Consider the following 26,695-nt stretch of genomic DNA (forward strand, 5'->3'; position numbering starts at 1 on the left):
AGGGTATTTGAAAAATGTGGAAGAGCTCCCTGGATTAAAGAAAAGGCTGAATAACAAGGTCTTCAGAAAAACAAGATCAGAAAAGCTCTAGTGCAGAAACAGTTGCCAATTTCTCTAAGGCACCTCTTTCTGGACAAATCATTTCCAACGATTTTCCATTTTTGTGTTTCTTTTCTTTTGTTTTTATTATACTTTAAGTGCTAGGGTACATGTGCACAACGTGCAGGTTTGTTACATATGTATACATGTGCCATGTTGGTGTGCTGCACCCATTAACTCATGCAACAACATGCCAACATTTTTGTGTTTCTTAAAAATTCAAGTTCCCAGGAGGAACCATCTGATTGGGTTAGTTTAGGTGGCATGACCTCCCTTCTCCACAAGAGGGCGGCATACAGAGTTCTCTGGACGCCGGACAAGCACAAACCACATGGATTTGTTTCAACAGAAAAACAGAAGACAAAAATTACAGATATTTTCTTATTACATCTCCATTTCTACCAAAAGAAAATGGAGGTGTTATTATCAGAAAGAGAGAGAATGGAAGACAGACAGATAAAAACACTTGCTCAATCTTCTTTGCAATAGCAGCTGCACTACAGTGACTGTTCCAGACTGTTGGTAGAAGTCGAACTTGCTACCTCAGATATAAAGAAAATGTTCATTTAATATTTTGACAAATCCTTCTAATTAGAGAACAATTAGAGGGATTGGGGACATTCAGAACCAACACTGGTTTCATCACCTGTTTTCTGATCCCACCCCCTCCGCACCTGTCCTTGGCTGCTTGAAACACCTATTCACCCTTAAAGACTCAGCCCAAGGTTTACCCGCTCTGAGAAACCTTTATATCACTGACAAACAATAGAGACACACTCTGGCCAAATTAAGTTAAAAACAAACAACACAGTGTTCGAAGAATATGGATGTCACACAGATGATGGATAGTGTTTTTGTAATATTACTTTTAATAACAGAAGTAAAAAGAATACAGAGTCCCATCAATAAAGCCGCAGTTACGCAAAGTATTGTTCATCCAGACTATAGAATTCTGGGAGCCACTAAAGTCAATGGAGTGAAGTTACACGGATGCAGGAAGCCCTTCAATGTGTATCAGCAAGTGGATAAAGGAAGTTTCAGAAGAGCTTGTGAAGTCTAAACATGTTTCTGTAGAACTATAAATGATACACATTGAACAGGAAAACTCATGAGATCTAACAAGAAAGCTTCCTTATTTTTATCTTTCCTGTTCCTTTAAAATATGTACAGTGGGAAAAGTTCTTCCCCTGACTCAGGGAGGAAACCCAGGCAGTGTCACAACTCCTGTGAATTTGTGAGTAATAAATAAATCCTATGGTTGCTCTAAGTCAGAAACACAGTGTCAATTCAGTGACTACAAATGTCAAATCCTATGTAACAGGCTGGGCGCGGTGGCTCATACCTGTAATCCCAGCACTTTGGGAGGCCTAGGTGGGCAGATCATGAGGTCAGGAGTTCCAGACCAGGTTGGCCAACATGGTGAAACCCCATCTCTACTAAGAACACAAAAATTAGCCAGGCATGGTGGCGCGTGCCTGTAATCTCAGCTGCTCAGGAGGCTGAAGCAGGAGAATTGCTTGAACCCGGGAGACAGAGGTTGCTGTGAGCTGAGATCACACCACCGCACTCCCGCCTGGGCAACAGAGTGAGACTCTGTCTCAAAAAAAAAAAAAAAAAAAGGTCCTATATCATAATAAAAATTCCAAAGGATTTAAAAGTGGATTCTCTGCTACCGCCCAGCTGGAGCTCACTGTACCTGGAAGACTGCAGAGTGTGAAGCCTTCTCTTCCTTCCTTTGATTTTTCCAGACCCTTCCAGAGTCAAGGTAGGAAAAGGAGTAGGAAGAACAGGAACAGGAATGTTCTTGCCCAGTTGGAAATGTTTTAGGCTCGCCTCACTCTCTCATACGTGCCTCTGTGAGTTTCTAGAGGCCTCTCTGGGAAATATTCCACAGGGCTTTACACGATGCTGGCTGAATGCTTGCGTCACATGGCTGGCGCCTTCCCTGCTCTTCTTCAGGAGTCTCACCCACGTGGATTCTCAGGGTTGGCAATCCAGTTAGAATTTAATCCCGTGAGACGTGTTTTGGACTTCTGGCCTCCAGAATTGTAAGAGAAAACATTTGTGTTGTTTGAAGCCCCTGTGATTGTAGGGATGTGTTACCACAGCAAGAGGGAACATGCACCTAGACTGGGGAATCTCCTGTATTTCTCAGACCCCTTGCATTTAGCTCAGTGGGGAAAGTGACTGAGTTTGAGTTCTGGCCAGTGGAGTGTAATGAAAGTGACATGCATGACTTCAAGTCCTGGCAGGTAAAACATCCACAGGACTGTCCATGCTTCTAGTGGTCGGCCTGTAGAATGGAGAAAATCCAGCAGCAGACTCTGAGGCCCTTGGGGACAGCCGAGCCAACAGGAGGAAGGACCCTAAGTCCCAAAACACCCCTCACTCTGTTGTGCATTACAATCTGATATGAACAAGAAATACACCTTATTACAGTAGGTCACTAAAATCTTGGGACTATGTTAAAATAGCTAATGTTTAATCTACTTTGAACACCCAGAATTCTATTTCTTAAATGGTAAGAAATACGTAAGAGCAAATTCTGGTTGAACTTGACCAAACTACTTTAGGCCAGTTTATTTCCTGGTTTACTTCCCAATAGCTCAAATATCTACGGCAGGTAAATCCACACGTGATCTCCTAAGCCTAAGTGTTGAAGCCAGAAGTGGGCAGTAAACAATGCCAGCTGTCTTCTCACACAAGTTGTATTGGTCAGTGTTCTTCAGAGGGGCGGAACTAATAGGATAGATGTATATATAAAGGGGAGTTTATTACAGCGTATTGATTCACACGATCACAAGGTGAGATCCCACAACAGAGTGTCTGCAAACTGAAGAGCAAGGAAGCCAGTCCGAGTCCCAAAACCTCAAAAGCAGAGAAGCCGACAGTGCAGCCTTCAATCTGTGGTCAAAGGTCCAAGAGTTCCAAAGCTGAGGAACTTGGAGTCCAACGCTCGAGGGCAGGAAGTATCCAGCACGGGAGAAAGATGGAGGCCAGAAGACTAAACCAGTCCAGTCTTCCCACGTGCTTCTGCCTGCTTTATTCTGGCCAAGCTGGCAGCTGATTAGATGGTGCCCACCCACACTGAGGGTGGGTCTGCCTCTCCCAGTCCACTGACTCAAATGTTCATCTCCTTTGGCAACACCCTCACAGACACACCCAGGAACAATACTTTGCGTCCTTCAATCCAATCAAGTTGACACTCAATAAATATTAGCCATCACACAAGTACACTGGGTCCTCATTATTCATGGTTCAGATTTGTGAATTAGCCTACTTTATAAAATTGAGTTGTAACCCCAAATCAGTGCTCATGGTGCTTTCAAGGTCATTCTCAGACATGTGCAGAGTGGTGAAAAATGTGAATCACCCAACTGACACATTCTCAGTTGAAGTCTAACAAGGTGACACTCTGCCTTCTTGTCCCAGCTCTGACAGTGTAAACAAGTGTCCTTTTCACTACTCATTTAGCACCATGTTTTTCACATTTTTGGTGGTCTTTGTTGGTGATTTTGGTTTAAAATGGCCCCCAAGATCGTGCTGAAGTGCTGTCTAGCGTCCCTAAGTGCAAGAAGGCAGTGCTGTGCCTTTTGGAGAAAATACGTGTGTTACAGAAGCTTCATTCAGGCGTGAGTTACGGCGCTGTTGGCCATGAGCTCTATGTTAATGCATCCACGACGTATGTTAAATAAAGCGTCTTTAAACATAAGCACGCACTTAGAAAAAGGTATATATTGATGGGTTGATGAAAATGTTGTGATCAGAGATTCACAGGAAACTAACCCTGTGTTTCCCCTAGGAGCCAAGCTTCAGTATTGCTAATTCAGTATTAATAGCAAATGTATAGACCGTAACCACCATGCATAATGATAATAGGCTGTACTTTAGTTTTGATTGTTTGCAATTCAGAGAAAAGATGACCTATTCTGATTTTTAAACTTATAATGGAAAAGTCTACACTCTCCTTAGGAAACCTCTCTAATTTCAAAGCTTCAGCTATGATCCACAAAGATGGCTTGTGTATGGTTTGGATTTGTGTCCCCACCCAAATCTCATGTTGAACTGTAATCCCCAATGTTGGAGGAGGGGCCTGGTGGGAGGCTATTTGATCATGGGGACAGATTTCCCCCTTGATGTTCTCGTGATAGTGAGTTCTCGTGAGATCTGGTTGTTTAAAAGTGCACAGCACCTCCCCCATGCTCTCCCTTCCTCCTGTTCAACCTTATAAGACACACCTGCTTCCCCTTCACCTTCTACCATGATTGTAGGTTCCCTGAGGCCTCCTCAGCCTTGCTTCCTGTAGAGCCAGCAGAACCGTGAGCCAATTAAGCCTCTTTTCTTTACAAATTACCCAGTATCAGATAGCTCCTTATAGCAGTGCAAGAACAGACTAATACAGTTTATATTTTCAGCCCCCATCTTTCCTTTGAGTTCAGCTCCCCTTCTCCAGCTTCCTACTGGGTATTTCCACTTGAATTTCCTATTATTGTCAAAATCTAAATGACGATACCCCATGTAATTTTCATTGTTCTCTCTGAACCCTAGCCCCATAACCATTAACACCCTCTGTTTCCATTAATGGTCCTCCATTTTCCAAAGCTCTTAGGCACAGAAATCTTAGGCACTATCTCACCTTACCTAGCCAATCCATCACTAAGCCCCCTTGGTTTTAATTGCAGAATCTCTTACCCTTTCATTCCATTCTCACTCCTACCATCCTAGTCAGGTTCCTCTCACTCCACACCTAGGTAAGTGTGATCGCATTCTAACTGAAATCCCTTTCCAGCACTCCAGACCATCCTGTACCTTAGTATAAGACTGACCTTCCTAAAACACCTTTCCAACATGTTGTATGTCTGAGTTGACATTTGCCTCCACTCCTACAATTTTACCTACTGTCTATCTGATCTAGTCCCGCATTTGCACTGGCTATTCTATGGGTCCCTGAAACCCAGCACATTCCGTCGGAAGGCATTATCTGTTCTCTCTGTTCTTCCCTAGGCTGAGATTGCTGGCTGATTACCAAACCCACTTCTACTGCTACTAATAAACATAGGAAGAAAGGTTTTTAAAACTTCTATAACATGTTTATACGTACTATTCAAGGATTAGCTTCTAAAGTACTATTTACTTAGAGCCATTATGTGCCAGGCACTGAGTTTATTACTTTATCTACCTGATATATTTTACTTATCAGAACAATTCTGTGAGGTTCCATTATTATTCCCATTGTACGGGTGATGAACAGACTCAGAGACCATCTATTTTAATGCTTCAACATTCAAGTGCAAATACATTTAGTCCAATCATAACTAGAGAGTCTCAAAGACTAAAAGCATTTCAAGAATTCTTAATGATGAAATAAGATTTTGCAAATAACTCATACTAGAAAACAGATGTAAAATATTTTTATAAAATGACAGTAATAATGAAAAAATTCTTTATTTTAAAAATATTGTGGTCTATCAATAATAGCCTAGAAGCACCCAGCTTTAAAACAAAAGCAATCTGTCTTTTATGCAAGAATTGTTGCCAGAGCAGGAAGCTAAGACATGGCGCACCACACTGCTTGGGTCAACACTGTTAGGTTTCTGTTGACAAGGCACTTAACCTTGGCTGAGTTATTTAACTTCCGTGCACCTCAGCATCCTCCACTGTCAAATAAGATACAAATCATTCCTTCCTTATAGAATTGTTGTGAGGATTAAAATGGATTAGTATTAGATTGAATCCTATGAAGTTGCAAATATTCAACCATTTTTTAACCTATAAAAACAACCATTACAGACCGGGTGCAGTGGCTCACGCCTGTAATCCCAGCACTTTGGGAGGCCGAGGCAGGCAGATCACGAGGTCAGGAGTTTGAGACCAACCTGACCAACATGGTAAAACCCCATCTCTACTAAAAATACAAAAGATTAGGCAGGTATGGTGGCACTTGCCTGTAATCCCAGCTTCTCAGGAGGCTGAGGCAGGAGAATTGCTTGAACCCAGGAGGCGGAGGTTGCAGTAAGCCAAGATTGTGCCATTGTACTCTAGCCCGGGCGACAGAGTGAGACTCTGTCTCAAAAACAAAAAAACAAAAACAAAAAAAAAACAAGCCCACAATCCTCACAGACAGCTCAACTTAAGTAATATACAAGGTACTTAACCATATAAATCTAGCATATTGTTAGCACCAAGTTCAATGTCAACTATCACAGGGAAACAGTCTGAACATATCTAGCAGGCACACCCTGACTTCCCAGCCTGCTCCTCTAGCAGACATGGATAATTAGTCTCAGAACACCCCTCAGTTAGCATCCAATCAATCTAAGAACCCCTCTCAAAGCAGCATTTTTGCAGCCTCAACCCAGCTGTGGTTTTATATCTACTCCCAAAGGAATTATCACTACCAGCATCCAAACCTCAGGAAGAGTTTTAAATCACAATAGTCATGGTCTCCTAAGATAATTTTCTCAGGCTTTTCATAATGTATGCCTTTATTGCTAAAAATCCAAAAAGATTTTTTAACAATATGATGAATATGACTTGTTATTTGAGACATTAATCTGATATTTCTGGAATTTTAACCATTTTATGTGTATGGAAAAATCAAGGAAAGAGGCTCTGTTCTTTACCCAAAGCAAAAGAACTAAGCTTAGGCACTCACTCTGGGGTAACAATTTTTGGCTACTAACAATTTTTCAGCTGTCAGGTAATACCAACATTTGCAGAGCCACATGACACAAATAAAGAAAAAAACAGAAAAATTTTAATGTGTTTTAGTTTCCTGCGATTGTTTGAATATTTGTCCCCTCCAAAGTTCCTGTTGATATTTAATTGACATTGTCACAGTGTTAAGAGGTTGGATCTTTAAGAGGTGAATAGGCCAGGAGGTTTCTGCCCTCATGAACAGAGTAATGGTGTTATCACAGCAGTGAGTTCTTTTAAAATGATGCGTCAGCCCCCTTTTGTGTCTCTTGCCCTCTCTTACCCTTCCCCCATGAGATGACCCAACATAAAGGCCCTCACCAGATGCTGGTACCTTGATCTTGGACTTCCCAGCCTCCAGAAGTGTAAGCCAATTAATTTCTGTTTATTAGAAATTACTTAAGCTCAGGTATTCTGTTATAGTAGCAGAAAATGGACTTTAGTTCCCAAATAGATTAAATATTTGGAGCCAGAGTAAAAGAAATCGTTAGAGTCAGGTTTCATTTGGTTTAAATTTATAGTCAAGAGAAGTCAAAATTTTACTAGAGGTGAAAGAGCTCCCTGAGATATCAATTACCATCAATTATGGTGCACTCAGTCTTTGTTGTTGCTTGAAAGCGGGAAAATATAATTGAAGGGTAATAACTCAAATACAAAGGAGAAGTCAAGGTGCAGAAAGTAGTGGGAGGGTCAGATGTTCTAAAGGCTATTTTTATCTACTTCAAAGCCCACCTTTAAAGCAATTACCGCTGCTGCATACAGCTGCAAAGGTTGTACAAGACGCTTCATTCCAAATACATACAGTGCACATTTCATTTTAGTGAAACAAAAATAATTGAGTCTTTTAGTCTACTATGTTGTGAGTCTCTGAGAATAAGAAGAGCATTTTCTTCATCTTTGTATCCACAGCCTATAACAGTTTCCCCACAATTTAGAGGTGTTCAATAAAATGTTTGGGCAGAAACAAAATCTCACAAATTATTAGGTGCAGCCAAACCTGTACCAAACAACAAAGTCAAAGTTTTCTATGACTTCATCATTAAAAAGAAAAATAAACGAACAGTGACCTAAGATGAATCTAAGAATATAAGGAAGAGTTAAACATGGTAGCTCACGTCTATAATCCCAGTAACTCGGGAGGCTAAGGTGGAAGGATTGCTTGAGACCAGAAGTTTGAGATCAACTTGGGCAACACAGTGAGACCCATCTCTACAAAACATATTTTTTAAATATTAACCAGGCACCGTTGTGGTGTATGCCTGTAATGCCAGCACGTTGGAAGATCAAGCAGGAAGATTGCTTGAGCCCAAGAGTTCAAAGCTACGGTGAGCTATAATTGTGCCACTGCACTTCAGCCTGGACAACAGAGCAAGACCCCATCTCAAAAAAAGAATATAAGGTAAATAAACAAAATTAATGCTTTTCCCATGTATATTAATAATCTATTACAGACTGAAATATAAAAGATTCCCTTTATAAAAGCAATCAACTCATAAATTACCTGAGAATAATTTTAATGTTTAATGAGACCTAAAATGGAGAACTATTGATCTTTATCTAGAACCTTTTAAAAAAGGCTTAACTAAATGAAGAGATACTTTATTCATCAGATATAAATTGCCATAGATGATAAGATGTACCATTATTATACGTAACACTAAGAAATAAAGCACTGCCAGTTAAGTTATGAAACATCATCTACTGTAAATAAATCCTAATTTCAAACATGTTGTAATGTGGGGGCAGGGGAACTTTCTTAGCCTCAGTGAAATACGTTATGTTCTAAAATATGAAGACCAAATGTGATAAAGATATTGATTCTTCCCAAATTAAAGTATGAGTTAAATGTACTTCTGATGGGACCATAAATTGTCATAACTTGCCTAAATATTTAAGTAAATTGTTACATATTCACTAACATATAGCAAGAGACTTAAGATGTTTACTATATTTAATTTCTGTGAATTTTAAGGAATAATCAGATTTACGCAAAAAGATGTCCACTCCATCACTTGAAAAGTGGAAAATTAAGTCTGGGCAATGTGGTGAAACCCCATCTTTATAAAAAAATTAGCTAGGCATGGTGGCACGTGCCTGTAGTCCCAGCTATTCCAGGGGCGAGGTGGGAGGATCACTTGAGTGTGGGAGGTCAAGGCTGCGGTGAACTGTGCTCACACTATCACCCTCCAGCTTGGGTGACAGACTGAGACCCTGTCTCGAATAAAAAAAAAAAAGAACCTACAAACCCAATAATGGGGGGTTGATAGTATAAAATTTAGTACATGTATATGATTACATATTTAGCTATTAAAATTCAGTTTATACATAATTTTTAAAGACACGAAAAATATATAAATATAAAGGTATAAAGTTATAAATAAGGGTATAAAACCATATATGCATGCATCCATTTTAAAGTATACATAGAAAGAAATGGAAATACATGTATGAAATTTCATCACTAGTTATATTCTGCAACAACAAAATACATTTTCCAAAATACATCAATAGACATGCTATTAAAACAAAATGAAAGCCCATTTTGAAAAGCCTAAAATGTGGCTTACAAGAACTACAGGCATCCTGGGGCAAAAAAAAAAAAAATTTTATTTGATGACTTGGTAATGTGTCAACACGACTAGGATAAACTACACTTCCCAGAATTCCGTTTGATATTGTTTGCTGTGTCTCCACCCAAAATCTCATCTTGAATTATAATAATCCCCATGTGTCAGGGGCGGGATCAGGTGGAGATAATTGAATCAAGGGGGCAGTTTCCCCCAGGCCATTCTCATGATAATGAGTGAGTTCTCATGAGATCTGATGGTTTTATAAGGTGCTTCCCCCTTCACTTGGCTCTCTTTCTCTCCCCTGCTGCCATGTGAAGAAAGAAATGTTTGCTTCCCCTTCACCATGACTGTAAGTTTCCTGAGGCCTCCCCAGCCATGCAAAACTATGAGTCAATTCAGCCTCTTTTCTTTATGAATTGCCCAGTCTCAGGTATGTCTTTATTAGCAGTGTGAGAACAGACCACTAATACACCCTTGCTGGAAGTTTCTAGTTAGGGTGGCCACAAAAGTGATCATTGTGCAAGATTTGGAGGGAGAAAGGAAAAAAACAGCCATGTGTGGCTCGCACGTTGTCACTTAAATGTTGCCTCCCTCATTGTCATGAAGGGGTGGCCACCAGGTCTGCAGCTGTGCCTCCTTCCTGGGATTCCCTCTCCAGCCTCTCTGATTCTTGGGCCAGATGTGCTTGTATCTAGTGCCTAGCTCCTATCAATGGTCCAGCTTTTGCAGAATACCCAAGCCATTGAGGTCAGAACAATGACAGTGGACATGGCTTCCAGTGTCCTGCTCTGCTCTGAGTTTTTTCTTGGTTTCCAAGACTTATATCCATCTTTCTTTCCTCTCTGCCTGCCCTGCAGTCTTCAACTTTCAGCATCAGACATGAAAGCAACAGCCCTAAGGTAGGGACCTCTCAACCAGCTCCCAGAATTGTGTAGAGTCAAGTGTCTATAACAAAGCCCTTAATATTTGTGTGTGTGTGTTTGTGAGTATGTGTTTTCATGTGTGGAATATATATCAATGGCTAGATGATAGATGGAAGATAGATAATAGATAAATGATGGATGAATCGATGGATCAATAGATAGATAATTGATAGACAGAGATATGTCTATTTCCCTCAGTGGTTCTGTTTCTCTGACTGAACCCTGACTGATACAGGGGCTTGTCAACATTATCATTGCCAATATCATTGCCAACATTATCAATCATAAAAGTATTGGCTTTCTAAGGTCATGCTCTGTGTAAGCCAAGTCTTTAAAATGATTCATTTATTTTCTCTTTCCTTCATAATTACTGAGGCAAGTATCATCCTCCCCATGTTATAAATAGGAAAAGAAACAGCAGTCCCTTAAGGAACAATGGTCTGATGCACCCATCTTTCAAGAGTTACTGTGGAGGAAAGACAAAAAGAGGACCCAGAGGGCAAACTGGTCCCCTACTTTCGTTTATCTTTATCAGAGGCCACGGGGCCACCTCAGTGTCTGGGCCAGATTAGGGACTCTGTAAATATGATACATTTGGTTCATAAAAATTAAATCCCTTGAATGTTTTGCTTTGAAGAGCCGACTTCTCTTTGCTTTGTTAAACAAAACTCTTCTGATTACTTCTAACCAGGCTTGAATCAGGTATTACTTGGCCTCTAGGCAAGCTTAAAAGTGAAGCAAGTCAAAGCAAAGCATAAACTGAGGGCGTGATTTTTGCATGGGGTTTTTTTATGTATTGGTTTAACCAACTCCTTTACTTTCCTGAAGGTCTAAGATATTTGGGACCTTACGCAAGAATACACATGCATTGCAGAAACTCCCTGAACCCATAAAAGTTTAATATGCCAAATACCATAGAGCTGCATTCTGCACCATGGATTGGTGGGTGCCCCTGTACTTACAGTGGGTATGGATTCCAGTGCTCCAATGCATGGATGCAGGAAACAGAACTTTGTTTATCTTCTGTACCTCAGCTGAATATCTATTTTGATACCCCATCCTACCAGGATGAGGAGGAACAATATCAGTCAACTCAAGGTCTCCCCTCTCCTTTCCCCGGAGCTGTGTCTAGGTTCTAGCACACCTAAAGCGTGCAGAGTCTTTGGGGAAGGCACCGCCAGCCCTCATTTCCTCTGTTCACTCAAGCCCCTCATGTTCCTGATTATATCATCCTTTGTACCCAGCAGTTGTCCTCATGACTTCTATGCCACACATAAGGACATAGGGACTTTCGGCAGCTCCAGCAGCCCATGAGGCACCTGGCTCAGAGAGGCTGGACCCAGCACACAGCCTGTCCCCACCCTGTTCTGCTACTTGAATGGTGCATGGGAAAAGTCAAGTGGCAAGGAGGACCTGAAGATGACACGTGGGCTGATAGGTTCCAACTAATTTCCTGCCCCACAATTTATTAAACTTTGTCATCTATATGTTTCACAGGTTTGGGCAAGAGTTGGATTTCCTCCAGGACCTCAGTTGGGCCTTACGTCCCTACATGCCCTTGCTCCTAGCAGAGTTCCCACCTGGACACTCACACTGTTGCTAATAATACTGTGTGGACGACCTCTATTGAGGTATGTCTTAGGGTTCATACCATACAAAGGGCCCATGTCTGAAGTTAGAATTTCCAGAAGTAGACCCTAAGATAACGATTTGTGATATGGATTGGCTGTATCCCCACCCAAATCTCACCTTGAATTGTAGTTCCTATAATCCCCATGTATCATGGGAGGAAAAAAGTGGGAGGTCATTCAATCATGGGGGCAGTTACCCCCAGGCTGCTGTTCTTGTGATAGTACATAAGTTCTCACGAGCTCTGGCAGTTTTATAAGGGACTTTTCCCCCTTTTGTTCAGCACTTCTCCTTCCTGCCACTATGTGAAGAAGGACATGTTTGCTTCCCCTTCCACCATGACTGTAAGTTTCCTGAGGCTTCCCCTGCCCTGCAGAACTGTGAGTCGATTAAACCTCTTTCCTTCATAAATTACCCAGTCTTGGGCTGTTCTTTATAGCAGCGTGAGATGGACTAATACAATTTGTGTGTAGGTGATTTATTGATTATGATGCCAGTACTCCCAGGACAAATGAGGAAGGGAGTGAGAAAGGCAGGATGGGGAGGAGGAGGAGGCCAAGCAAAGGCCCTGCAGAGAGCAGCTCCAGCTGACCCTGCCGAGGAGCCCTGTGAAAGCTTAGGTGGTCCTGCAGAAGGCAGGAGCTGGGCTCCAAAGAGCTGGGCTCCCAGGTGCTCCCCCAGCCCAAGGGCAGTCCTTCAGAAAGGGTAGGGAAGTGCAAGGAACTGGTGAGGGGGCTCAAGGGAATCCGTGAAGAGCCTTGGCACTGACCAAAATCCAGCACCCTCCAACTGACCGCACAGGGGATGCAAGGAGCTCTGAGGGCAGGTATAGGAGGGAATGGGTGCCAATGACTCAGTGGCTGTGCACACAGGGCCAACAGAGTGAAGAGAAGAAAGGGCTTTTTAAAAAACTTTAAACAAGCGTGTGCAGTCCTCGTGTTCTCTGAGATTCTTTACCATGGAATGTCAGCAATAGTGTGACTTTTTGAGCAATGGCTTTAAGCTTAAAATTTATCAAATAGACAGACCACAAGAATTTCACACAATGCAGATAGCGATTGTCAATAACACCTAACATCAGTTGTCATGTGGCAGGACGCACCATGGAAAATTAGCTTTATCTGAAATTCACTTTACAGGCATTTGAGGGCCCACAATGTATTTTATATTTATTCATATAGATGCATTATCTATTTTCAGAAAAACAATGATCTCATAAAAATTCAGAAATTCTTTTACAATATTCTAAATATGATATTTTTAAAGGAGCATTTGTTCTAGAAAATTTGGAAAAGTTAGACAGGAGATCATTACTTCTAACTTTTTGAAGCACCTTTTTCCTTATCTAGAACAGCATCATGGCTCAAGGTGTACAAGTGCGGTTCCACACCAGCAGCAGCTGCCTCACCTGGGAACTTGTTAGAAATGCAAGTTCTCAGCCCCCATCCCACACCGACTGAATCAGAAACTCTGGGGGTGCAGCCCAGCAGTCTACATTTTTACAAGCTCTCCTTGTAATTCTAATGCACACTGAAGTTGTTTGAGAACCACTGATTTAGAAAAGCAAGCAAATGAGTTTAAGCTTACAATATGGAAGGGGGAATCCATAGGAAGAGTTCTGATTACCAATTTTGAATTTAGAGTTTTTCTGATAACCCCGTTGAGGCTGTACATAAGATGGATTTTATTTTCAAAAGGGCAGTACCTCTAATGACTTTCTCATTCCAAAAAAATTATGCGTTTAACTTTAAATGTCAAGCAATTATTAAAATGGCAAAAGTCCAAAACACTGTTTACACCAAATGCTGGTGAGGATGTGGAGCAACAGGAACTCTCACTCATTGCTGGTGGGAATGCAGAATGGTGCAGTCACCTTGGAAAACAGTTTGGCAGTTTCCTACAAACCCAAGCTTACCCTTCAACATACAATCAAGCAGTTGAGCTCCTTGGTATCCATCCACAGGAGTTGAAAACTTACATCCACATAAAAATCCACACACAGATCTTTGTAGCAACTTTACTCATCATTGCCAAAACTTGGAAACAACCAAGACATCCATCAGTGGGTAAATGGATAAATACACTGGAGTACGTCCAAAGAATGGGATATTTAGTAGCACTCAAAAGAAATGAGCTATCAAGCCACGAAAAGACATTAAAAAACCTTAAATGCATATTGCTAAATAAAAGAAGCTGATCTAAGAAGGCTACACGCTGTGTGATTCCAACTCTATGACATTCTGGAAAAGACAGAATTATGGAGACGGTACAAAGATACGCGGTTGCCAGGGGTTAGGGAGAGGGATAAATAAGCAGAACGCACAGGATTTTTAGGGCAAGTAAGTACTCTATATGATATGGTAATGATGGATACAGGTTATTATATATTCATCAAAACCCGTAACATTTACAACACCAACAGCGAACTCTAATATAAACTCTGTTCTCTGGGTGATGATGATGTGTCGATGCGGGTTCACTGGTGTACAAATGACCCACTCGTGGTGCGGGAAGGTGATAGCCGGGGAGGCTGTGCCTCTCGCGGGGTGGCGGGTGGGGGGGAGATATGCTTGCATTCTCTGTACTTTCGGCTCAATTTTGCTGTGAACCCAAAGCTGCTTCAAAAAATTAAGTCTTTTTTTGAGACGGAGTCTCGCTCTGTTGCCCAGGCTGGAGTGCAGTGGCCGGATCTCGGCTCACTGCAAGCTCCGCCTCCCGGGTTCACGCCATTCTCCTGCCTCAGCCTCCGGAGTAACTGGGACTACAGGCGCCCGCGGCCACGCCCGGCTAATTTTTTTTTTGTTTTTTTTTTAGCAGAGACGGGGTTTCACGGTGTTAGCCAGGATGGTCTCGATCTCCTGACCTCGTGATCCCCCCACCTCGGCTTCCCAAAGTGCTGGGATTACAGGCGTGAGCCACCGCGCCTGGCCAAAATTAAGTCTATTTTTAAAAAGCCACAAAATAAAGAAAGGAATATATAAAGAAGAATGTAAAAAGCACCCTCAAATCCTACTATCCAGAAAAAAAAATCAGTTAACATTTTAGCATATATCGGATTTTTCTATGTACACCTTCGTATAGTTATACATATATGTTTTTACCAAAAGAGGACCCTACTAGACGTGCTGTTTTGTAAAGTTTTGCAAACTGTCTTCTTAGTTTAAAAATATGCATCATGAATATCTTTTACTACAAATAAGTAGAGGTCTACTACGTTATTTTAATGTCCGCATAGTATTCCATGGGAAGAAACCACATAATTTTAACTACTGCCTTCTTACTAAATATGTTTCCAACATTTCACTGTTATAATGAATGCTGCCATGGCATCTTTACCCTAACACCCTTGTGTGCTCAGTTGGGCAGGTATTCTGCAAATCTCCCCCAGAATCATGTGGCCCCAGTCCTGTCTGTGGGGCAGCACACAGAGGACAAAACGCCAGAACTGCCTACTCCCATCCCAGCATCTTCTCCCATTCCCCAATTCCTCCCCGCTTTTCTTCTCTCCGCTCCCCTCTTCCCTTTCTTCTTTGTCTTCTACCTCTGTCTCTCAAAGAGAAGCTTTAAGAATGAGAAAATCCCCTCGCCTCCCTTTTTCCTCTATGCCAAACTCTGGAATAGAACGCAAAGATGAAAACGATTGTATTTTAAAACCCTAGTTTCTGATCTGTCTTCCTGTATTTTTCTCTTCTTCTCCTGAGGAAAAATTCTTCCTGCCCCTGTGGGAAAGTTGCCAGTGAATTGTCCTATCCTGGCTGAGCTCCAAGGCAGGTCTCGTGTCTATTCTATTCAGGATCGATGAACGCAACTTGCACAGGTGCACAAATGCCTACTTCTTCTTTCAGGGTAAGGCAAGAAAAAAGGAGGCAAAGGAATGGAGAGGGGAATCAAATAGAGTGGAAGGAGAAGACAGGGAGGTGGAAATAGAATGACAGGGAGGTGGAAAGTGGGGGATTCTCACAGAGATCAAAATAAAGCCGCAGCCTCCAACCCTCCCCACCAGGAGTGCCAATCACATTCGACACCCCTTTACAGAGATATCTATGCAATTGTGCATCCCAAAATCCTCAGGTTTTTTTTTCTTTATGATCTCAAGTAAAATTCCATTTTTGCTACAATGGCTTCAGGCCACAGTAAATAATATCTCCAGCAATTTCAACTTTCAATGTCGCCGCAATCCTTGTGCCAAATTTAATCAGAAAAGCTGAAGTTGCAACCCCCTCAGCTATGAACGTATAAATGTGTTTTCCCTTTCACCATATAATTGGGATAGTAAATGTAACTCCCACAGAAGTATTAGTATGCATCTGAAATGGAAAAAGGATTACATAAATTGTCCCTGGACTTGGGGTATAAACTCACGCACATATTTTTCATTCTACTCTGTCAGTTGCACCAATAAATGCCAGAAAGGGAGAAAGAGAGAGAAACAGAACCTTTCAGTAAATTTGCTAGGGCGATTAAAAGTAAAAGCTCAAGAGTTACCTGGGCAAGAATGTGAAACTGATTAAAAGCAGTAACAATATCATACGACCCGTTCTGTAATAAGGTTAAATTAGCCACAGCTTGGTGGCCTCATTTGCCTCCTTTCCCCTCACCATCCCTCCCCCAACCCCTCCCTCCCCTGACACAGTGTGCGCTGTGCCCGTTTTTCCACTGATGGACAGGTCCCTGGCCTTGGGTAGCCCGCCCCAGCATCTTCTATGTCACCCTATGGGGCCCACTTCTGTCACTCTAAGGGCCCTATTGGCCTTTCGTCAACTCTGATGCTGGGTCATGGGGACCGTATAGTCTCCACCCACTCCTCAACCTGACCCCCAGCCCAGACTCTGAATCCTGTGAGAGTGGGGTCCGTGTCTTCATCTTTGCTGTTCAGCTGCAAAGCAAGGAGATTCCTAACAAGTCCTCAGTTATGTCCCTCTCCACCCATCTGCAATGTGACTTGGTGGACACTCCCGTCAAGAGGCGGAGTGTGTCCTCATCCCCCTTGAAGCTGGGCTTGGCCAGTGGGACATCAACAAGGTGACAGGTGAGGGAGCCTTGCCCCTGCACTGCGTGAAGGAGCCCAGGCCAGTCAGCCAGCCACACGTTGCCCTAGCTGCCATCGGCCAACTACAGGACACAGGAGGGCGCCATCCTCGACCACCTGGTCCAGCCTGCCCACCAAGTGGTGAGAAATTATCAAATTTCATTGTTTGGGGGTGAGTGGATAATGCATACATGACAGGAGAGGGACTATCTTAGTTTGCACATGCTCTGTCACCTTTGCACACACACTCCCTGACCTGTAGATAAAGGACTCTTAGGTCCTAGAGATAGAGGACGACACTTTCAAAAACACTCAGCACATTCACAGCTAATTATCCTGGAACTTGGAAGCAGCAAAGGCCCATGTTTGGGGATTACACTGGAGTCACATAATGTCTGAGAGGCCAAAATGGCTCAGAAATACCCCAGTCCCAACTTGCAGCGCCCCCAGATGAAGTATCACTCACTGCCTGAAAAACACAGATTCTACCCAGAGCTGCTGCATGCCCCGCACATAAGGAAGCTGGCCTCGCCTCCAGTGTGCATGTACATATGTGTGTGCACACAGATAACACGTGCATGCCTGCATACAGGTATTGCACACACTGGTGTATGCACACACTGGTGCACAAGCAGGAACACGCTTCCATGGCAGCAGTGCTTTGGCACGTGCAACCCCATTGGTGACAGGGGCCCCTGGCCAGCCACGATAAGAGCTTGCTGCTTTCCAAGCCTAGGCAAATTGTCAGTGCTGGTGGCAGAGAAATTGCTCTCCAGCTCTGAGAGAAGGAAACCCCAGCCTCGGGCTGGTGGTGGTTTATTCTTCTCGAAGAGCCCTTATACACTCTAAGACCTCACGAGCAGTGTGTCTTTCAGGCCACCCTCCTCCTGAGGCTCATCTGCCATATTCTCTCACACGGATATGAGCAGTGACCCCTGGACAGATACACCTGAGACAAGGAGGACTGGGGCTTATTTCTTGACTTCCTAGGAGACTTTCAGAAAGGTTACTGCTGGGATACAAAGAATGAAAACAATGACAAACAGTGACAGCTTTACCTTGTTACACTATCCATTAATTATTTACATTTCTGTATATGTCTCTCCTCCCCACCGCATGTAATTATAAGCTGTTCTTGGGCAAGAATCACATACTTTCAATATTGTTAAGCCAAGTGCTATGGACGACACGAAATACATTATGACTTGAATCAACAGGAAAAGAAGTAATTAACCTCAATGTCAATTATCTTTAAGTGATTACAGATCAGGTCTCCACCGATAAAAGGAAGCAAAGAGTGGAGTTCATCAATACCAAAATAGATTTTCTTGAATCCAGACAATTTGGATGGCTTGGTGGAGAGAACGCAGGACTAGGAGTTTGAACACCTGCTCTATGTGGGTGTTTCTGGGTCTGCCCTCAACAAAATACGTGATGCTGCTACACTGACGTATTCATCTGGGCCTCAGCTGCATCATTTGTTGTTCACACAAGCTTAACACTAGACCCACTGTTAAAGGGAAAACCTGCAGACCTCCACATTTGAATTACTTCATTTTTACTGTAATAACACATAAAAACACACAACTATAAAATGAGGTGTAAGCCGGACATACAGCACTTAAGTATCACCAAAGCACATTTTTAAGGTAATTAATAACAACACTAAAATCACCGGCGTTCAATTAGCCAAACTAATGTGAGAGAGGATGTTGCATTTCTGAAACTGCATCGCCACCCATCACTGAAGGTGGACTGAAGACACAAGCCTTTTGCGTTGGGCTTGCCTTATTCCATAGTGTGCTGCAGTTTTCAAACTGCAAAACTTTTATTGGTACAGGGAGCCCTGGCTGTGCTGGCAAATGTGAAAACAGAAAACTGCAGTGCAGGACATGATTGGAAAGCAATCATCCGCATCTCCCAGAAGATGCTTACATTTTCACTTTCATCAAAATCTAAACCAATTTTTAATCTTGGAGATAATTCAGAGTCTTTCCAGATTGTGTCACAATAGTCTAGCTGGAGAAACACGGTAATCACAGACCTGTAAGGACCTTCAAGATTTAACAATCCATTCTATTCAAATTTGACCTCATGGGAATCCTAGAACTATCCACTGCAGGGCATGCATCTGCCACCAGAGAGAAACAGAGAGCCATTATGGTAAAGAGGGGATGGCAATGGTGACAGCCTCCTCCCTGTTGGCAAAGAGCTACTTGGACCAGGGTGCACGGCCGTGCTCCCCCATGGCTCCTAAAATAGTTCAACTAAAATATACATGTGGTGAGCATGCAACTAATACATACAAACTCAGTCCTTTAGTCAAATAAGAGGGTTTTCTTTTTTTTATTGTTTTCTCTTGATTTACTTGTTTATTGAGCAAATTTTGAGTACCTACTGTGTGCAAGGAAAGGAAAGTCTCAGTGTGCACTCAGGATGCAGGTTGTCCACAGAAATCTGAATTGATTTCTAACCGGAGCTGAGGTGACAGTTCTCAGAGGTTCTGTCTCCAAAATTCCCTAGTGAGGATCTTCGCAAAGCGCAGGGGCTCTGCAGTGGAAAGGCGGGAGGGTGTTTGAAACAGCAACAGGAGATAAGCGGGGTGAGTGGCTGAGCTGGGAAAGGAGGGGACATGCTGCTTCGGCTGCAATCCTCTCTACAGAGATGATTATTTTCGTCTCTATAGAAAATAATCTGCTTGAAATACCATTCAGCCCAGCAATCCCATTACTGAGTATATACCCAAAGGAACAGAAATAGTTCTGTCATAAAGACACATGCATGTGTGTATACACTGCAGCACTATTCACAATAGCAAAGACATGGAATCAACCTAAATGCCCACCAATGGTAGACTGGATAAAGAAAATGTGGTATGTATACACCATGGAACACTGTGCAGCCATAAAAAGGAATGAGATCATGTCCTTTGCAGGGACATGAATGGAGCTGGAGGCCATTATCCTTAGTAAACTAATGCAGGAACAGAAAACCAAACACCGCATGTTCTCACTTAAAAGTGGGAGCTAAATGATGAGGACACATGGAGGGGAATGAGAGACATGGGCCTATCGGAGGGTGGAGAGTGGGAGGACGAAGAAGATCAGGAAAAATAACTAATGGATACTAGGCTTAGTAGCTGGCTAATGAAATAATCTGTACAACAAAACCCATGACAAAAGTTTACCTGTATAAAAAACCTGGACATGTTCCTCTGAACCTAAAATGAAAGTTAAATGAAGGAAGGAAGGAAAGGGAAGGGAAGGGAAGAAAGAAAGAAAAGAAAGAGAGAGAGAAAAAAAAAAGAAAGAGAAAGAAAGAAAGAAAGACAGAAAGAAAGAGGAAGGAAGGAAGGAAGGAAGGAAGGAAGGAAGGAAGGAAGGAAGGAAGGAAGGAAGGAAGGAAGGAAGAAAGAGAAAGAAAGAGAAGAAGAAAGAGAGAGAGAAAGAAAGAAAAAGAAAGAAAAGAAAGAAAGGAGGGAGGGAAGGAAGGAAGGAAGGAAGGAAGGAAGGAAGGAAGGAAGGAAGGAAGGAAAGAAAGAAAAAGAAAGAAAGAAAGAAAGAAAGAAAGAAAGAAAGAAAGAAAGAAAGAAAGAAAGAAAGAAAGAAAGAGAGAGAAAGAAAAATATTCTGCTTTCTAAACCATTCATTCAACCCACCAAGCAATTCCCGAGCAGCAGCTGTGTTCTCACAAAAATGAGGATGATGTGTAAAACCAGGTCCCCGTCCTCACAGAGCTCACCATGATCTGGCTCAGCAAACAAAACCAATACATGAGAACATGAGAGAAATCAATACTAAGCGGGTATTGGGGAAAATGAAGTGTAAGGAGTTGGAGGAAGGGCAGGACACCACTGTGAATGATGAGCGAAAGGGCGCCAGAGAAGATGTGGTGGAAAGGAGCAGTAGGGATCCTAATATCTATAATGCAGCCACTGGTGGGGGTGTGATGTGACTTTTTAAGAAATGTCTGTACACCCACATTGACTTTCTTCGGGGGAAATGTCATAGCCTTTGCGGCAGGGAGGTGGCTGAGGCGAGAACCAGGGCTGGTCAGCAACAACACCCACATTGCAGGAGCCATCCCTCAGCCCTGACTCACAGCCTTCCCTGTTGTGGCTGGAACCCCAGGGTGTCCCACGTGGACTGTGGCCAAACCCTTCCTGTGTGTCCTGCCCACAGCCACCTGCCACCCCTTCTGCCCTCGGTGCTTGCTCCAGCCCCCGGTGCCACAGACTCCCTGCTGCTCCCACGGGCACAGGGCTGGAGGGCAAGGCCTCCTCCTCATTTTCCAGGGCATTGCGCCATCTCTGCCCCAAAGCAGGATCGCCTGGGCCTCAGGTCTCACAAAGCCCAGCCCCTCACAACTCCTCCAGCTTCCGCCCACAGGCACCTCTCTGGAAAGGGTGCCAGAGCCTTCCCGTCCCCTGCCTCGGCCCCTCTCTGCCAGCTTCTCTGCCTAAGCCCCCTCTCTCTTCCAGCCACAAGACAAAGCCTCATCTCCACTTTGCACCAGAAATCACAATGTATCTTGTTCTTCTGTGTGGCCCAGGGTGGGAAATGGTTGTTCCTGGATCCTGTCCATGAATCTGACCTTGACAGCAGTTTGTGTACCCTGAAAGGGGCCAAAGTCAAAAGAGAAGAGGGTGAAGAATCAAAATCAATGTTGCATTCAAAAGTCAAGTGCATAGAGAGAAGCTGCTCCAAGAATGACCACAAGCGGTCTAATCTACTTACAAAGTTTTGTGTCAAGAGATAAGTCCTGGCCTCTGGGTAGGAAAGTTTGGTAAAGCTGAAATTATGGGAAATTATGGTTTTGTTTCGGAGTTTCCATTCCCTCATAAATATCCATTCTTAAATAAATGAATAAATAAATAACAATTACACACCTACAAAATACCAGGCATCCTCCTAAGTCTGGGACTACAGAGAGAAAAACAACAGCCCCCGTCCTAGAAAAACTCAGCATGCTGTGTACTAGAGGAAGGTATATCCACATACAATTGTAATTTAACCAGAAGTCTTCATGGGTGCCTGTGTGTGTGTAAAATATGCCACAATTAGAGCCTCTCAGCACTCAGTTTTCACGGTCCTGGATATTTTAATTTTATACACAAGACTAAAGACAGTTAGGGGCCGCTAGAGGTGGGGCTACCACCCTGTAGGCTCCGATAAGAAAACATTCAAAGACCAACAAGAAACCAGAGGACCACACACAACATAAGCTGTTAATAACAGAATGTGGTGGCTGAGGAAGCTCCAGCCACGACTAAGAGGAAGGGATGCTTCTTAACCCTGATGCAACTTTCTTTAGTATTTAGGCGAAGGGAAAAAGTTACGTAGAGTGCCTGCTGTAAACACCAAAGAAGACGGAGGTCAGGAATCAGACCCGGGGTTACAGAGCACAACAGGAAAACCAGACACCCAGACAGAAAGACAGGCCCAGGGAGCAGGTCAGATGGGATGGCGTCTTGGTCACCTGGGGTGGCCATGACAAACTGCCACAGACTGGGGAGCTTGAACAACAGCAACAACAAAAAATCATCTTCTTTCCATTTTGAAAGCTGGAAATCCAAAATCAAGGCGTGGCAGGGCTGCTGTCTTCTGACAACCCCTCTCCTTGCCTTGCAGACAGCCCTCCTCTGCCTGTGTCTTCCCTCTGTACATGTCTGTGTCCTACTCCCTTCTTACAAGGACTCCCGTCATCTTGGATTAGGACCCACCCTAATGACCTCATACTGACTTCATAGCCTATTTAAAGACCCCGTCTGCAAGTACAATCACTTTCTGAGGTACTGGGGGTGAGGACTTCAATATATATATTTGCAGGGGGGTTGGGGACACAATTTAGCCCATGGCAGATGGCAACCTTGATAGGCCTCTCTCCCTACTAAGCACGGGCCTTCCTTGGGGGAGAGCAAGAAGCTACCGGTGAGGATGAGGGAATTCACTCTCCAGCTGGGAAGGACCAGACAGCAGCATCTGACCTGTGAACCTCAGACCCCAGCAAGGCACAGAGCTATGGCAAGGAATTCTGGATGCACTGTCCAGTTCCAGAAAGAACAATCCACAAGAACCCTCAGCTGTCACAGAGGCTTGGCTGTTCCCAGACAAGGAGGTGGCTCCTCCCCAGTGCTGTAGGGCAGATGCCCCCAGGCTGATGGGGGGCGGATGGGCTGGAGGAAAGCAAGTCTCCTCGGGACTCCTGCAATGAGCGGGGTCAGCTCAGCAGCTGCATCACAAGTACTCGGGACCTGTGGAAACACAGACTGCTGGGCCACCGCTTGTCTAGGATTCCAGGGTCTGGGGCGAGGCCTGCCAGGGTGCATTGAGGACCTGGTGCTGACCTGGGAGTCCATAGGCCACACCTGGAGAAGCCCTGGCTCGAGGGAAGTCCCACACCCTGTTCTAGCATCATATTCTCATTCTCGGTCCATCTTTCACCTGGTTGCGGTACATCTTCAGGAAAGATTTTCAGGAGGAGTGCTGAGGGCAGCCCCACCTTACAGTCCAGCGTGCAGCCTCTGCCCCTAGCCTCCACTTTGGAGGGTGATGCTTGGCCCCTCTCTGGCTTTACTTCTTCCCACCGGCTGAGGAATCCGGAAAGCCAAAGAGGTGTGCCCACCACAGATCATGTGCCCCTCTGGTCCCCTTTTGACACCCAGGGTCCTGGAATTCCTGGCCACAGAGGCCTCAAGCCTGCTCTCAGGGTCCACGTGGGCCTCCTGCCAGGTATGTCTCTGGGGACTAATCAGGGCCAGACCTCCCACAATGGAAGGGGCAGTTTCCTCGAAGACACACGCAGTGGCCTGGGGAGGGATGAACACGGGAATGGCATTGCCATTCTGTTTAGAGAGGGCTGCTGGCGGGGCAGGGGCGGGGGAGGCATGGAGCCAGGCTGGGTACTGCTGTCAGGCGACAGTAAGAGCAGGACGCAGCTCGAGGCGATGCCACCTTGAGATGGTGCCACAGGTGGCTGGCATTCCCTGTCCTGGAGCAGAGCTTCCACCAGGGCCTTCAAGTAATCATGAAAAATGAGAGGATATATTTTACTTAAGAGTGTATTACCTTGATGTGTGATTTCTCAATACCACTTAAAGAGAGGTATGTAGATTACTATTTGTTCTCTTTCCCCAGGACCCAAAATGAATAGAATGAGCCACCTAAGAGAATATTTCTGAACCCTTTGATATTTGAAAAAGTCTCTCTAGTGTCTTTACTCATGAAACACCATGGCTGTATATATAGAGCTCTTCACACAGAGCCTGAAAGCTCCTTAGACAAGCATTTCCCAAAATCACGCAGTTGGATCCAGGTCCCATAAATGCTCCAAGATAAAAGGGTTCGACAACCTTTTCTGGGGGGGGGGGGGGAAAGGCAGTGTATCTACAGTTTGGTAAATAAAGCACTGTAACCAGAGTAAGACCCACCCTCCGCCTTCTTCCAGTGGCCACACTTACCTTACCATGAAATCCAAAGAGAAATGGGTCTGTCCACGGTGTGTCCAGGAAAGCAGGAAGAAGGAAGGGAAAGCTGTATGCCGGATTGGAAGAGTGAATTCACGTATTTCTTTATTCGTGTTGCAAGATTTTCTTTCATTTTAAAACTACGTTGTTCAATTGATATTTAATAACTCAATGGCCAGTTGTAATTCTGGATGTTTCCTAAAACAAGAAGCCACCAGGCTGTGTTTGCACAGAGGGGCGACCTTGCAGAGACTCGCCACCCACCCTGACTTCACTGTAACTTTTTATAAGATGATCCCCGTATTGCGCAGCAGTCACCGAGGGCACCCAGCGGAGGTGGTCGGACGATTGTGAGCGCAGGCTGCCAGGCCAAGCGCACAGGCCGGGTGGAGACGGTTGAACATGGTCCACAGCCACCACTTTGCAGCTCGAGGCCTCGCCCTCATGTAGCCTGTTTGTAGTTTTCTAGGAGTGTTTCGCACAGCGCAGGTTCCAGGCGTCCGAACACCCCGGAGGACATCCGCCTCTGAGACGCGCGTGCGCACTCAGCTCCATGCCGGTTCCAGCCACCAAGCGCTCCTGTCTGGGAGGCCTCTGATGGGCCTGGGGAGGGCAGGGGGCTCTTCCCCTGAGGGAATGGCCTCTGCGTCACTGTGCCCTGCCTTTTGGCTTGGACTGCAGTCCTCCCTCAGGAGTAAAGAGCTCTTCATTACCAAAGGGGCTGTTGGTTCCGTGGCGAGCACCGACAAGAGACAGCGGAACAGCCAGGCGGATGATGTCCCGTGTCTCTGGAAATTCCTGACGCTTTTACTGTGAAGATGAAACGACCGTAACAGCACGAAGGTCGTGGGTCTGTGTGTCTATGAAGAGAGTCCAGCTGCTGGGAGCTGATGAACAGTGAATGCCCTGCCCTGCCCTGCCCTGCTTGTGTTGCGCGTGGCCAGGCCCGCAGCTCACGTCCGAGAGGACTCCTTGATGTGAATTGGCCGTGCCACAGCAGCAGTTCTGCAAGGAAGCTAGGAAGCTAGACTGTGCTTTTTGTTTAATCACCATTCACCAAACGGATTTGGAATCTTCTTTTTGGTACTAGCTGGGGAGGAATGCACACATGCAGTCTGTTGTGACACGTTCGTGATGGTGCCTAGTGTGGCTCCCAAGAGCACTACAAGCTCTCAGAAATGTTCTCCCAGGCCTTCAGAGGAGGGAGAGGTTCCTGGGGAAGGCAGGGAAGCCTGTTTCTGTCCTCACACCAGAGAAACAAACCTAGGAGACAACCGAGACAAGAAATTCCCAATTTAAGTCCTTTTTTCTTTATGGGGAGGGTCATTTGGAATGGTAGCCTCGCTTCCTTCCCATGGCTGCATCTATGATATCTTTTCCTCCTGTTTTCTAATGTGTCACTGAGACAGGAAATAAGGCAGAAAGAGACTTGTGAACCTCTGTCTCTCAGACAGGGCCCTCCCCACAGGAGGATCACAGGGAGTGAATGAGAAGGAGAACATCCCACAACGGTCCTGGTCAGGACGGTCTCCACATCCATGATCCCGTGGTTCCTGGTCCCCTGGTTCCAGGGATGTTTCTGGAGTGACTGTGCTTCCCGGGAGCCAGCTGAGGGAGCAGGGCGTGCTCTCAGATGCCCGTGGGTGTGGCCAGTGGGTACAAGCAGACCCTTCCCAGGCAGCTGGTGCCAGGCAGGTGCAGGTAGGTGATCGGCCGCTGCTGCAGCTCACCCCATGGGTCCCAGGCCAGAAGGTGCTCCCTCAGAGCCGGTGTCTCCCTGCAGCTCAGAAGAAAAAGGGTCAGGTAGGCCCCAGAGAGAGCCAGCCACACCACTCCACACACCTGTCTCAGCCACAGCCATGAAACTAAAGATGTATTTTAATTTAGTGACAGCTTTTTGTTACAGATGTTTAAAGATTATGAAGAATAAATTGTGAGGAAAATTGTTTTTTCACTCTTTTACCATTTGTTGTGGAGAGAAATAGGTAAGTGCAGGGAGTTTGCGATAAAAACAGCACCTGGAGGTTCTTCAGAAGTGAATCTGATGGCCAGCGCGGTGGCTCACACCTGTAATCCAAACACTTTGGGAGGCCAAGGCAGGCAGATCACCTAAGGTCAGGAGTTCAAGACCAGCGTGACCAACATGGGGAAACCCTGTCTCTACTAAAAATAAAAAAATTACCCAGGCATGGTGGTGGGCACCTGTAATCCCAGCTACTCAGGAGGCTGAGGCAGGAGAATTGCTTGAACCCAGGAGGTGGAGGTTGCAGTGAGCCGAGATCGC

This window comes from Macaca fascicularis, chromosome 4 (genome assembly GCF_037993035.2).
Source record: "Macaca fascicularis isolate 582-1 chromosome 4, T2T-MFA8v1.1".
Taxonomy (NCBI): Eukaryota; Metazoa; Chordata; class Mammalia; order Primates; family Cercopithecidae; genus Macaca; species Macaca fascicularis.